At 34.0% G+C, this 14,152-nt stretch overlaps 1 long non-coding RNA gene across 5 annotated transcripts; it reads left to right on the top strand.

Moving 5' to 3' along the window:
• Positions 1-3,451: 3,451 nt before the first annotated feature.
• Positions 3,452-13,847, top strand: LOC147402105 (uncharacterized). Of its 5 annotated transcripts, XR_015178803.1 has the most exons (8): positions 3,452-3,727; positions 3,897-3,965; positions 8,641-8,725; positions 9,510-9,599; positions 9,750-9,914; positions 10,456-10,585; positions 12,361-12,462; positions 13,348-13,847. It is a non-coding gene; the product is annotated as an uncharacterized LOC147402105 (long non-coding RNA). The 5 variants fall into 5 exon arrangements; XR_015178806.1 differs by lacking the exon at positions 12,361-12,462; XR_015178807.1 differs by lacking the exons at positions 12,361-12,462; positions 13,348-13,847 and having other exon boundaries at positions 8,602-8,725; positions 10,456-10,695.
• Positions 13,848-14,152: the final 305 nt, after the last annotated feature.

The following is a 14,152-nucleotide window of genomic DNA, read 5'->3' as shown; positions in this document are numbered from 1 at the left end:
AACGTGACAAGTTCGGGAATCATAGATCTGTACGCCTTGGTATACATGATTGCACTTCCCCATAAGAAAGTGTATCCCGAGGGAGCCATGTATCCCAAGGCGGAAAGATCTACAGTTTTCAAGCTTGTCCACATTAGTGAGTCGATTGAGTATGCCTCCTGGCGAGTCGTTTATCAAGACTCTTTCCTAAATTAGACTAGCAAAGAGCCTCACCAAGCACCACTATTGTGCTTCCACATAAAGCACAGTTTCAAGCATAGTTTTAAAACTCGAAAATCCAACTCAATCCATTGAGTGGAGTAGACTCAAAAACTTGAGAGTCAATTAGGCCAAGCCGAATAAATAATTGTTAAACAATAAAATATATCAAAAAATAAGTTAATCATAATATAAAGTGTATTTATCCCAAAAACAAAAAAAAAAAAAAAGATATGGATTTCATCTAAGCAAAAATATTATATATATATATATATTATATATATATATATATATAATATATATATATATATATATAATATATATATATATTTTTTTTTTTTTCTCAAACCTAGGGTTATTATATATATATATATATATATATATATGGATTTGACATGTGTTCACAGAAATCTCTATAGATAAGAGTGCTGATTTTCTAACTAGAAAGTCTTCACTACCCGATTGAGGTGGCACGAACACAGAACCATAGATCTTGTTCCTTGAGATACATAACTGTGCATCCCCATAGAATACGTATATTTGTGTATCCCGAGGAAAAGATCTATGGTTCAATGTCCATACCATGTCAGTCGAGTATTGTTCGAGTGAAGACTTTCTAGTTAGAACATTAGTATTCCTATAGATATAATTTTATCTTTTTACTCAAACTTATAATTATTCTAAACTATAGAGTGTTTTATTAACCCTATGAAACCTAGTCTACAATCTACATAGTTCTAAACTGTTGAGAAAAATTTAGAGTACTCAACTCCAAATGCTTGAATATTGAATATAAACAAGTAAATAAATTATTTGTATTATACCCTCAATAAAAAGTATCACTCACAATTTGAAGAAGAAAATAATATTTTTTTAAGAAAATACAACTTTTACTAACACACACTTTCTACAATCTCTTACTTATTGTTTTGCTTACAGCTAGATTTTTCTCACAACTTGATGTAGAATGAGAGAATTCACCTTTATTTATACTAGTGGCACCTCCTTAACCAATGATTAGGATTGTACTAACACACTTTTAATTTAATGGTTACAATTTGTCATCTAGAACTTTCTATCAAAATATCTATTACTTTAGAGTTTTTTGCTTTTCTCTCATCCAAAAACTATCTAGAGTTTTCTTTAGGAAGATTCTAGAAATTAAGCTCTAAATTACCATTGAGCTTGAGCAATAAATTTAAATTTTTTCCAATTTGATTGGTGTTGAATTTTAACATAAACTTCAATCAAGCAAATCCACAAAGCATTCTCATATCACTAGACTTTAATGGACAAAGAGAAAGATGGAGAGGGGGAAAGGAGAGAGAGAGAGAGAGACTTATACTAGGTTCTTAATGTTTATCTTCCATGGAAATTTCAAAGGAATGCTTTATGTTTTTTGTGAAAAAGAGGTAAGTTTTTGTAAAGAAGATAAGAGGTTTGAAAAGATGAATCTTGCGGAAGAAAAATCAATGAATCTTTTAATGAAGCCAAAAAGAAGTAAAAATGAAGATGTAGAACTCGTTAAATACCCTAAAATGATATATTCTTGTGATTTATTTTTACAAAAGTTAATCCTAAAACAGTAGACTTTTTTAGCCAAATCGACGGAGTTAACAAGTTGACTCAAGGAAGTGTACTGGGTCGAGTTTCCATCCCGAATCAACTCGATGAGTTTTAAAACTATGGTTTCAAGTGCAACTCAACCTTGTCACCCCCATAATCTCTCTCTCTCTCTCACACACACACACACACACACACACACACACATAACAACAACAACAACAACAACAATAGGCTATTCTCTTTGTTGTAGAGATTTTATGCTTCTTTTCTCTTTAAATCAATGATGGTGAATTTGTGTGTTGCTCTCTTTACTGTAGAGATTCTCTGCTCCTTTTCTCTTTAAATCAATATTTTGTGGATTCGTGGGTCGCTCTCTTTGCTATAGTGATTGCATATTCCTTTTCTCTTTATATCAGAGATCGTGAATTTGTGGGTAAGGAGGAATGTTTTGAAAGCTCATCATCTCTCAATGGGGAAGAAAAATCTCTCATAAATTTTGAAAGATGTTGAATCTTATGCGCCTAAGGTGGAGGATTGAAACCCTTTTCACACACCTCAGTACATGTCACATAAATCATTATCCAATGAATTAATGCCTAAATTAATATCTTCTTTTTAAAATGTTCTTGAATTATGGCTTAGGTGGCATGTATTTAGGTGTGAAAGGAGGATTTCAATCTTTCACCCGAGTACATATGATATGGACCCATTTCAAAATCAAATCTCCAATCATAGGAGTAAAGATCTACAGTTTCAAAATTATGTGATAAGTTGATGAACCAATGACGTGATGTCACATGTACTTAAAAAAGCAAGAGTGATTGGTTGATAGAGAGAAAAATTCAAAGCAATTTATGACATGATATCATACCATTGGTTCATCTGCTAAACACCTAAATTTCGAAATAACAAATCTTTGTTCACAATGATTCAACTATTGGATGAATTTGCAAATGATTTTCTGACACCCCTCTAACATACACCCTCATCACAAAATCATATATCTTTTGCTCAGGATATGCAGAATCATAAATCTTTTTCTTATGTATCTTGAGCAAATGATCTACGGTGTTGTAATGGGAATTAGATTATCACAACTCTTTGCAAAATTTAAAATTTATTACAAATTATTCGAAAACTTGTCGTGAGGGTGGAGTTAATTAATGGGTAATATGGTAATTTTGTTAGGAGTTAACTAAATTAGAATAGGCAGGCAGGCAAAGAGGTACACCAGTCGCCACCATTGTTCTTCCACATAAGCTTGTCACTCTCTCTCTTTCTCTTATACACAAAACAATTAGTCGCTCTCTTTACCGTAAAGATTCTCTGCTCCTTCTTTTCTCGTTGGAAAATGCTGGAATGACACAAAGGTTTAAAAAAAAAAAAAATGATGTGATGGAGCGTACTTAACCGTAGATGCTTTTTAATTGTATCTTGCGGAAAATCATCTACGGTAATGTGTGCGACACCACATCATTTTTTTCACCTTTCTCTTTAAATCAGTTATCGTGGATTTGTGGGTAAGGAGGAATGTTTCGAAAGCTCATCATCTCTCTGAGAGGAAGAAAAGTCAAATCTCCCATAGATAAAGTAAAAAAAAAAAAAAAGAATAAAAATTTTTCATCTCCAAGGCATGTTTAAGACTTATAAACTTAGCAAGGCATGTAAGACTTATAAATTCAGTATAACAACAACAACAGAAAGGGAATCTCTTGATTGAGTTTCAGTGGAACTAAGAGGAGATGAACTCGGCTGTTCTTGATGGTAGAATTAATCAGCTCCTGAGCATACGAGACAAACCAGGGAAGCAGGTGCAACTCTCGGAGTCTGAAATTCAACAATTATGTCTCGTCTCCAAGAACATTTTCATGCAGCAGCCGAATCTATTGGAACTCGAAGCTCCCATTAAAATTTGCCGCAATTATGAACACCCATCTTTGCTTTTGATGAATTTCTGAAATGGGTATGACTTATATTGCTTATTCTATGATGGGTTGTTTCGATTTTAGAGTTTGACTGAAAAAAATCTGTTATAGGTGTGAATTAAATTGCTTCTTATGAACTGGATTTTATTTGGTTTCTAAGAGATTAATTTGCTTCTTTTGAAATGGGTTGCGTGTTATGGATTGTAGGGCCTGATGGTACTGGTCAGGAAGGAGTACTGTTCATCATTTATTAGAGATAAACCCGTGGAGTTTAGGGTATTTTCATAATTTCACTAGTATTATATATAATCATAGTTATGTTTTACTCATGTATGTATTTCTCTTTTTCGATGAAAGAGTGTAATTTGTAACTACGAGTTTTCTCTTCACAGTAGAATCAGTGTGGACTTAGCTCAATCTTGAGGGAACCACATAAAATCTCTGTGATTCGCATTTGTTTTTTATTTATTTTTTTCCAATTCTTTTCTTGATTCGATTGCACTTATTTTCTTTAAATTGTATTTGATATCCACATTAAATTAAGAAAAATCTGCTTTAGTATGTATTAGTTTGCACCTTCTGAAAAGGGGACGGAAACTGAATAATTAAGTTCTAATGCTCTTTAAATTGCTTCTTTTGAAATGGGTTGCGCTTACTTTCGAACATTGATTGAAAATCTTCTATGGGTAATGGTTAAATTGGTTATTCTGAATGGGGTGTATAAGTATTCACTTCTGAATTATGAAGAAAATTATATTATTTGTAAGTAGGACACTTTTGATGGTGGTGGATCAAGTGATATTATTTTTGCTTCCCCCACCACACTGATTCTGCTTTTAACTAAACTTCTTGAGTGATTCTGGAATGCAATTGTGATTGGAAGATGTGGAATGTGTGCAGTCCCAAATCAAATATTACGTGTTATGAGCATTATGATGATGGATTTATCTTAGGGATGCCGCTGTTTCTGACCCTATTTTGTACATCATTTTACATTTTTAGAATGATTTTGTGATTATGTCTTTGATCATGCTCATGATTCCTATTGCTTGATGAGTATCCAAGTTACCTATTTTCCTTTTATAGTTTATAATGAATTCAGACAACCCCAAGATTGATTTAACAAACTACATGGATTCGGATATAACTGAATGGAGGAACATGATTTTTTTCTATAGACACCAGATTTTTGCAAATTGGGATAAGGCTTTTCTAATAGTATGATCTCTAATTGTTTGTTTGTTTATTTTTATTCCTTTTGTATCTTGGCTTTTGTGGTGGGTTATAGCTATTTGTATCCTTCTACACTTTGATATGAAATCGTTGTAAAAAAGAGGGAATAGGGGCATTTGATCCCCCCAACTTTATTCTTTATACATTAGTGTGATATATAGGGGCAAGGTCACGATCCAACATAATTTGTAAATTGAGTTTAGAAGTTTTGGAATGGACTGATTTTTAGTGAGGATGATCTCCTCACCATAGAAATCATTCTCACAAAAAATCAGCCCATTCAAAACTTCTAACCCCATCAAAATTGGTTTGCAAATAATTGATGGTTCACGATTCTTCAACTTGTTTGCAATAAATGCTTTAGTAATCAATGCAAACAAGCATTTATTATGTAAAAGGTCAACATACCCCGATCTTTTTCACTAAAAGACAAAATGAGTAGGAGTATTATTGAAAAAAAAAATGTGGTGGAGAATGCTAATGCCCTCATGGAATCTTTGATGTTATCATTCCCCATATGTATATATATATATATGGGAAATGTTCAGCGCAAAACATTTTGACAAACATTTTGGCAAACATTTTTAAACCGTCAGATTTAACGCAAATGAACGGATCAGATTCTATTTCACTGTTTTATAAAATTATACGTTAATTACAACGCCGTCCCTCATTTTAAGTGTATTTAGTGCGACATCCCTCTTCCCTTTCAAACCGATCGAACGAGGGCTCTGTTCCTTTCTCCTCTGTCGAACCCTCTCTCATTCTCACTGTCGAGTCTCTCTCTCTCTCTCTCTATCTCACTCACTCACTCACTCTCACTCTCTCTCTCTCTCTCTCTATCTCACTCACTCACTCACTCTCACTCTCTCTCTCTCTCTCTCTCTCTCTCTCTCTCTCTCACTCTCTCATTCTCTCTATCTGTCAGTTTGATGATCAGTGAATGAGCTTCAATTCCTTTGTAGATGCTCACAAGGATGATGGATGCACTAACAAAGACCATGGAAATAGAGTTTAAGAAGCTAAAGAGAGAAGTAGCAACGAGAGAAAAGGAAGTAACATTGTCTAAAATGGAGGAAAACAAACAGAAAAGGGCGTCGAAAACGAGAGGGTTTGAGAGAGAGTGAGAGTGAGAGAGAAGGGCGTCAAGAGAGAGAGAGAGAGGTTTGAGAGAGAGTGAAAGAGAGAGAGAGAGAGAGGCGTTATGTTGATAACGAGAAGGTTGAGATAGAGAGAGAGAGTGAGAGAGAAGGGCATCGAGTGAAAGAGAAAACAGAGAGTTAAACTCTCTGAATTTTTTTTTTTTTTTTTTTTATTTTAAAGAGAAAGGGATCACTGCGTCAAAACAGTAAATATTCGGCATTACTGTAGCGCTAAATCTGGCAGCCCAAATCCATCGTTTATATTTCGTCGGTCCATGGCCCACGTTTAGGCCCATAAAAAGAATTCGACAGGCTTTGCCCACCGAATTCTTTTCCCTCGTTTTAACGGCCCGCCATGGTCTTAACGAACTCTCTCTCTTTCATTCGGTATTTCTCCCCAAATTTTTGAGTTTCTGTTTGTTAGCTCTTCTCTCCCTTTCTCTGTCTCGACCTCTCTATCAATGTAAGTCTCTCGATTTCTCCTCTCTTTGTAACTCTCTCAATCTCTCGATCTCTCCGCTATCTGCAAGTCTCTCTCGATCTCCCATCTCTCTGTCTTGGATCTCTCTCTCAGCTATTTCGATTGGTTGATTCAGAAAATTATTGATCGTCTTCTTCGACTTAAGCTCAAATCGAAGAATTGAAGATCAAATCCTCTCAATCTCGTCGTCATTATCGCTTTTCAAGAACTGAAGCTCAAATCGAAGAACTGAGCTCAAATCCTTGATCTTCTCTTCTCAGCCAGCTATTTTCGAAGCTCAAATTGAGATAGCCATTTGATTGGTGCGTTCTGTGCTGGAAGTGGAACCACTACTCTCTTATCGATTATAATTTTGAAACGCAGTTTCAATTCGGATTCGTCTGCAAACGATTTCGCGGGAAAAAACGCTTACGATGTCGTAGGGGTTTCAGAAACCAGCAGTTTCGCTGAAATCAAAGCTTCTTTCCGCAAATTAGCCAAAGAAACTCATCCAGACTTCTTAGGTTCTTCCACTGATCCAATCATCTCTCAAGATTCGTTCAAATCCTTGCAGCATATGAGGTATTTTCTTTGTTTCTCCCAAATTTTGAAGAAATGTAAGTTTGATTTCGACTCTGGAAGTTACTCTGTAATTTTCAATTGAATTGGTTTCTGGATTTGATGGAATTTTTTTGTAGATTCTATTATTAAAATTTGGGAATGGAGATAGAGTCTAATGTGGGAGACTGCATTTGAGTTTCAGATGACTAGAGATGCGCTCACTGTAACCGTCTAGAGAGAAAACTTACGTTGAACCAAGAACTAAGTACTAAGAACTAAGGTTGAGAAAATTGATATTTCTATTGGAAAATTTAAAGTATAAAATTAAAACTTTTCGAGTAACTTAGTTGAGTTTGGAGTATTCGATTGGATTCTTTCAAAATCTTGCAATTTGGATCCGATGACAGAATTCGATATTTCTTAGAGCAAAGAAGTAATGGATACTTGGGTAGTTGTGATTTCGTTGGGGAGAAACGTAGTAAAATTCATTTTTTTTTCACCACACACCACTTTGTAATGAAATTTTTTTGTTAAAGAGACGATAGGAAACGTACAAGCCCAAGGTCAAGCAGACCGTATTCAAGTGAAATAAGATAGAGAAAAACGTAGAACAATTTTTTTTATCCTTAATCATGTTCATGGCTATTGATTCATGGCCCTGGCATGGGTTTTAATTCATCTTTTTTGAAGCATTCCTTCTATCATTACTTTTTACATGTTTGAGGCTTCTTGGGCACCTAATGGCAAACAATTCTAGATGATGCATGATCAGACCAACAAACACATTTTCATTGAAGCTCCGTTGAGAAATGAAGATACTAACTGAACAATTGTCTTTCCCTCTTTGAAGATCTTCGCTTTCAAGGGAATATTAGTAAAATGGTTAGCATGCTAAAATTAAACATGCAACCTTATTTGTGCCCTTTATTGAATTTTTTCATAGCACAATTGCAAGCCTAGAGGTTGTGATTTTTCATTTCTACAGAATGTTTGTACACATATATATGTTTGGGTTTCCTCTGAACTTTGGTTCTTGATTAAACCAGTCTTCGTGTATGCGGTTGTGTCTTGGTTCTTAGGATTAATTATCGACCTATAAATTTTATTCATTCGATAGAGTACTAATTGCTATTCATGTGTCAATAAGACTCCCCCCCCCCCCCCAACAACAAAAATAATAATAAATAAATAAATAAATAAAATAACGACATGGCTCTGAAAACTGCATAATCTGCTCAGTTTGTTGTAATGTGAGGAGACTGGCTTCATTATCCAGTATCATCCATATTAGATTTGATAGAATGAGTTAGTTATGTTCTGTTTTCACCTTTTTTGTTTGAACACACTCACATTATTATCTTCTATATATGCTGTTGTTAGCCTTCAGTTTCATGTGAATTATTATCTTGGAAGATTTCTTTTGTCATTAACATCCCGTTTGTCGATGCACTGGTTTTATTTGCACGGGTGTAAACTTCATATATAATTTCATGGCACACAATGATACAAAAAGCAGAAGTGGTGACTTCAAGTTGTTTCATCCATCGGGCTGCAGATTCTTTCAAATTCTGAGAAGAGAGTCCATTATGATAGGCATCTATTCTCTTAAAGAAAGGTCGTGCTGAAGCATTCCAGACAAGGTTCATCTCTGTACACTTATGAATCTCATATAACTATGTCAAAGCAGATGGAAGTCGTCGAATGGCTAAAATCTCAATTCTGTTTTAGCTGCATTTTTATTCTTATATATTTATGTTCTTTAATGCTTAATGTGATCTTTACGTTTCAGATTTTTTTTTTCATTGTTTGTTCATCTGTTTTTGGATTGTTTTGCTCTCATGTTGCTCCCAATATTTGGTTTTTAACTTTTTTTGGGTGTTTTATTTTCTTCTGCAAAATCATGTCTCTTCTTTTGTTTGTTGCTTCTGTAATTTGTTCTTAGTTACCATGGCTTCTTCTAGTTGGTTTATTTTAAAGATGTTTTGGCCTAACATGGGTTTGAAGGAAAAAAAAAATTCAATTTTTCTTTTTTGTTTTGTTTGTTTTTATTTCAATTGGATTGTAATTCAAGTAGAATCTTTTCTTTCTGCAATTTCACAAAAAATGGGGGTTAACTGAATGGTTGTTTTGTCTGTTATTTTGGAATTTATTGGTTTCTAGCTAATCTTTCTCTATTTGTATTGGATCATTGCCTGCTTGTTTTGGTTAATTGTGAAAAGAAATCATCTTTGTTGTATAAAATGAGTCCTGATCTGTTTTTAAACCAATTGAAGTTTGTATATAAGTTATTGTTGACTGTGATCCAATGATCTAAAGAATATCTGTGGGTTCAAGCCCAGCTTACCCACCAAATATATATATGGGGTTAGGTTATTTGTTTTGAAACTTTGGCTTATTAGCCTCGGGTGTTGCTATGTGTACCAGGTTGTTGACTTTGGAAGATGCCTACTGTGATGGCCAAGTCAAGATGATTATTGACAAGATGCTTCAGCATGTCCACATGCTCAGAGAAGGGTATGCTTGACTTCGTATTTTATTTTATATTTTAGTGATTTTGACTTATTAGCTTTGGTTTTGGAAAATTTCCTTTTCGTTTATGAAACCATAAATTTCATATTTACATAGGTAAACTGAATCATTTCTTTGTAATCATGATTGTTTTAGATATATACCAAAGCAGCACTTGATTAGGCTAATTTTGCTTCACTTTTTGTCGTTGGAATCATTGGACAAGCTGCTTTTACTGGGAAGTATCAATGGATGTTTTTAGATTCTTACCTTGCAGAGTGGAGTCCCATCGGTGTTGTTGACAATCAATGTGTTTTTGAGGTATTGTTCAGTGTTTTATTCAAAGCTTATTTATTGTATGAGTTCCCTGTTTATGCAACTTTGGGAGATTGTCCATTATGACACAATATATTTTGCAAGTTTTACAAACAAATGCCTTTATCCTTTTGTTATACATGTTATTTTTGCATCCTTATTTGAACATCTCCTGTCTTCTTACAAGACAATTCTGAGTTTCATCGATAGTTTTTATCTGGAATAAAGGTCAGTGTTTTTTTCTTTGATATTTGTGGATCATTTAAAACATATCGAATCTTACTTAAGGTTAACGAATCTTATCTTATGATAACGAATCTTCTAACCTTATTCATTTGGTATTTTTTTTCAATTAAGTTTATAACAATATGGATGATCAATATTTTTCTAAGACAATCTAAAACATTTTATAGGCATTTAAATTAAAATTTCATGAGTTTGGTCTTGGTCTATATCAAAACGATCGACACATCTCAAGATGGTATGGAACTTTAAATAAGTGGATGATTATCTCATAACCCTTTATTCTTTGGAATTATTTTTTCAGGATTGAAGAGAACTGGAAAGAGTTGTAGATTGAGATGGCTGAATTATCTAAAACCTGACGTAAAGCACGGAAACTTTACTCTTGAAGAACAGATCCTGATTCTTGAACTCCATTCCAAATGGGGTAACCGGTACTTATTCTAGTTGAAGACAAGGGCATTTGGGTCTTTTCATGTTGCTAGTTGGGGTCAAGGTCATTAATTTTAAAATATAAGGGTATCTCCAATATTCAGCAACATGGGAGGGGGGTAGGTGTAAAATTATTATTCAGCAACATGGGAGGGGGAGGGGGAGGGGGGTAGGTGTAAAATTATTATTATTATTTTTTTCTTAGAGTGATAGCCATGACCGCAGTTAAAGCTCTAATATTTTTTTTTTATAAAAAAATAACTTATAGCGACGGTCGGTGACCGTAGCTAAAGGCAATAGAGACCGTCGCTATATCCCTACTTTTGTAATTCGGCAGCCCTTAGCCGTCGAAATTGTGTAATTCGACGGTTTTAAGCCGTCGAATTGATGAAATTTCTATGGTTTTAAACCGCCGAATTTTTTTTTCGACAGCCCAATTCGACGGTCGAGGCTGACGAATTGTCATATAATTCGACGGATTTGGGCCGTCGAATTTATGATATTTTCACGTAGTGGATGGGGCACTAATTTTGGAAAACATTAAGGATGTCAGTGTAATTTTCGTATAACTTATAAGTTATACGTTAAATTGAGTTTGAGCCGTCCGATCTCTCTATATCCGACAGTAGAAAAATGTTTGTCAAAATGTTTTGTGCCGAACGGGACCCTATATATATATATATATGGGTCAGGTTCAAGGGACATATGAGAAAACATATGTAAAAACAATGTAACATAAATAAATTTTCAAAATATGGGTTAGAAATTTCGGATTGAGCTGATTTTTTGTGATGATGATCTCTATGATGGGAAGATCATCCAGAAAAAAAAAATCAGTCCAATTTGAAACTTCTAACCTCATTAAAAGTGATTTAGAATGTGGACCGTCGATTTTTTGTCAATTTTTGTCAATAATTTGTAAATCACTTTTGATGGATTTAGACGTTTCTGATTGAGCTGATTTTTTGTGAGGATGATCTTCTTATCATAGTGACCATCCTTGCAAAAAATCAGCTCAATCCAAAACCTCTAACCCTTGTTTTGAAAAACCATTGCTTTTTCATATGTTTTTACATATGGCCCTTGAACCGCCCCCTATATATATATACACAACTCACACATACAATTTTTATGATCAATTGGCCTGCTTAGGTATGTCAAGTTTTAATTCCTATTTTAGTTTAGGGAACGGATCAAGGGACATATGAAAAAACATATGTAAAAACAATGTAACATTAATAAATTTTCAAAATATGGGTTAGAAGTTTTAGATTGATCTGATTTTTTGTGAGGATGATCTCTATGATGGAAGATCATCCGAAAAAAAAAAAAAAAAAAAATCAGTCCAATCTGAAACTTCTAACCCCATTAAAAGTGATTTAGAATGTGGACCGTCGATTTTTTGCCAATAATTTGTAAATCACTTTTGATGGATTTAGAAGTTTCTGATTGAGCTGTTTTTTTGTGAGGATGATCTTCTCATCATAGTGACCATCCTCGCCAAAAATCAGCTCAATCCAAAACCTCTAACCCATATTTTGAAAAATCATTGTTTTTACATATGTTTTTACGTATGTCCCATGAACCGCCCCCTTTAATTTATGCTTCATCCCTGCAACTTCTATCATTTCATTTTTCTTTTTCTTCAACAGTTGAGATTGATATGTCAACCTTTATTGCTAAGTCTCCATCTTATAACATGAAGAAATTTAGCAACCAGCAAGACGAGCTATTTCTGCTCCCTTTCTTGACGTTATACTTTATTTTTGATAATCAGGTGACATTCATGGCCAGCATTATAATCTTTTAAGGCTTTTCGATTGTGGTGGATTCCCTCCTAAGGCAAATTACTTATTCTTGGGTGATTATGTGGATCGAGGCAAGCAAGGGCTGGAGACGATATGTCTTCTTCTTGAATTTTTATTTATTTATATATATATGAGATTTTCGATGAAAATTAGAGGGCTATGGTGTTGGATTGCTAATGTGGTAATACATTTGAGCAAAACGACCCTTAGTAAGACTTAAAATCCTACTAAGGAAAATGTTTCTCTATAAATTATTATGTTACAAATAGGTTTGTAATTTTTTTTTTATTACTATAAAACTAAATACTTTTCGTTACACATTACATATTTCTATAATTCTAGTTAATGCAAAGGACTCTCTTCATGCTGCCTCTCCTAATACCAGAAAGTTTATGTCATTTGGAGATCTTTGTACAACACAACCCTTGATTCACCTCCATGTGACACTCTTGTCTCATTATTTCAAAATAATTTTTCATTTCTGTTCGTTTTCACATTACACTTTGCTATTTTGAATTACCAGAATGAAACAATTGAACACATATTTTTCAATATGTAAGTTTTAAATTATATCAGTTTGTCACGGGATATATATATATCCATACATACAGATACAGTCAAAAGTTATTCCATCATAACTTTTGTTATTCAGAAAAAGCCAACAAGGCAAGTGCCATGCCCAGGTCTTGTCCATGTTGTGTCATATTTATGCATGAACAACTTTATTTTCCTCTCAGTAATTCTATTAACCAAAACATCAAACAGAACAAGATTTTGAACTTTATAACCCTAAAAGATTGCAGTAATTCTGAATAGTTTGTGTCACATCTAGTGATTTATATAACAAAATAATATGAACATTTTAACAATATTACTATATGTGAATTTTAATAATCATAGAGCATAGGTTAAGTTGCTTGAGTAATAACAAGGTGACTTTCTTATCCTGTGTGCAGCTCCTGTTGCCGTTGGTGCAAAAGTGTGATGATTTAGTATATTGGAGGACAAATGCATTATGAACATCGCTAGTGTCCGTGCAATGAATCGATCAATTTCAGTGCAGTTCAAGGAAAGTAATTTCACACTCGCAGATTTGAAGAAGACAGTAACTTCACATTGCTACATGTGTTATGGATGATTAATATGTGCACTAATGTTCAATGTTTCCACTATGTTCTATATATCTTAGCATCCAAACCTGCAGGGAAAGATAAACGGATAGCTGAAACTTTCCACGGGTGGTTATTAAGCTAATGTTTTATTTATGGAATCGGACAGAGTTCATGAAGGTTTGCTTATTGGGTCACCCGCGAACATAAAGTTATGATTTACATGGTAAGACTGTTTTGATTGGCTTTTTGTTGAGGAAATTTATGATCATATTGGGTATTCTTTTTTTTCAATTTTATCTTGAACTACTTGGTTAATTTTGTCTGAAACCATTGATTTGTTGTGACACCCCCCATCACACAACTCGTGAGGTGGCAATCTGGGATTTTCCTCCTCGACTTATTGCCTAAATCTGAAATCTCCATTTAAACGTCATTAGGTGTGATCTCTCATAAAGAGGGCTTTATCTTACCATCTGATAATCTTTTTAGAGATCCTTCACCATTGATTTGTATGGAATTGGGTTTGAATTTGAGTCCCAATATGATATTCTACAACAACAACAAAGTTTTATCCCAAATATTTGGGCTTGGTTGAATCCTTTCCTCCAATCCAATATGCCCAAAGCTAAGTCTTTTATTATTGAGAGCA

This window comes from Akebia trifoliata, chromosome 5, assembly GCF_017979445.1.
Source record: "Akebia trifoliata isolate Shusen 1 chromosome 5, ASM1797944v1, whole genome shotgun sequence".
In the NCBI taxonomy this organism is placed as follows: Eukaryota; Viridiplantae; Streptophyta; class Magnoliopsida; order Ranunculales; family Lardizabalaceae; genus Akebia; species Akebia trifoliata.
Note: the sequence above shows the minus strand (reverse complement) of the source record. Positions and strands in the feature narration are given on the sequence as shown.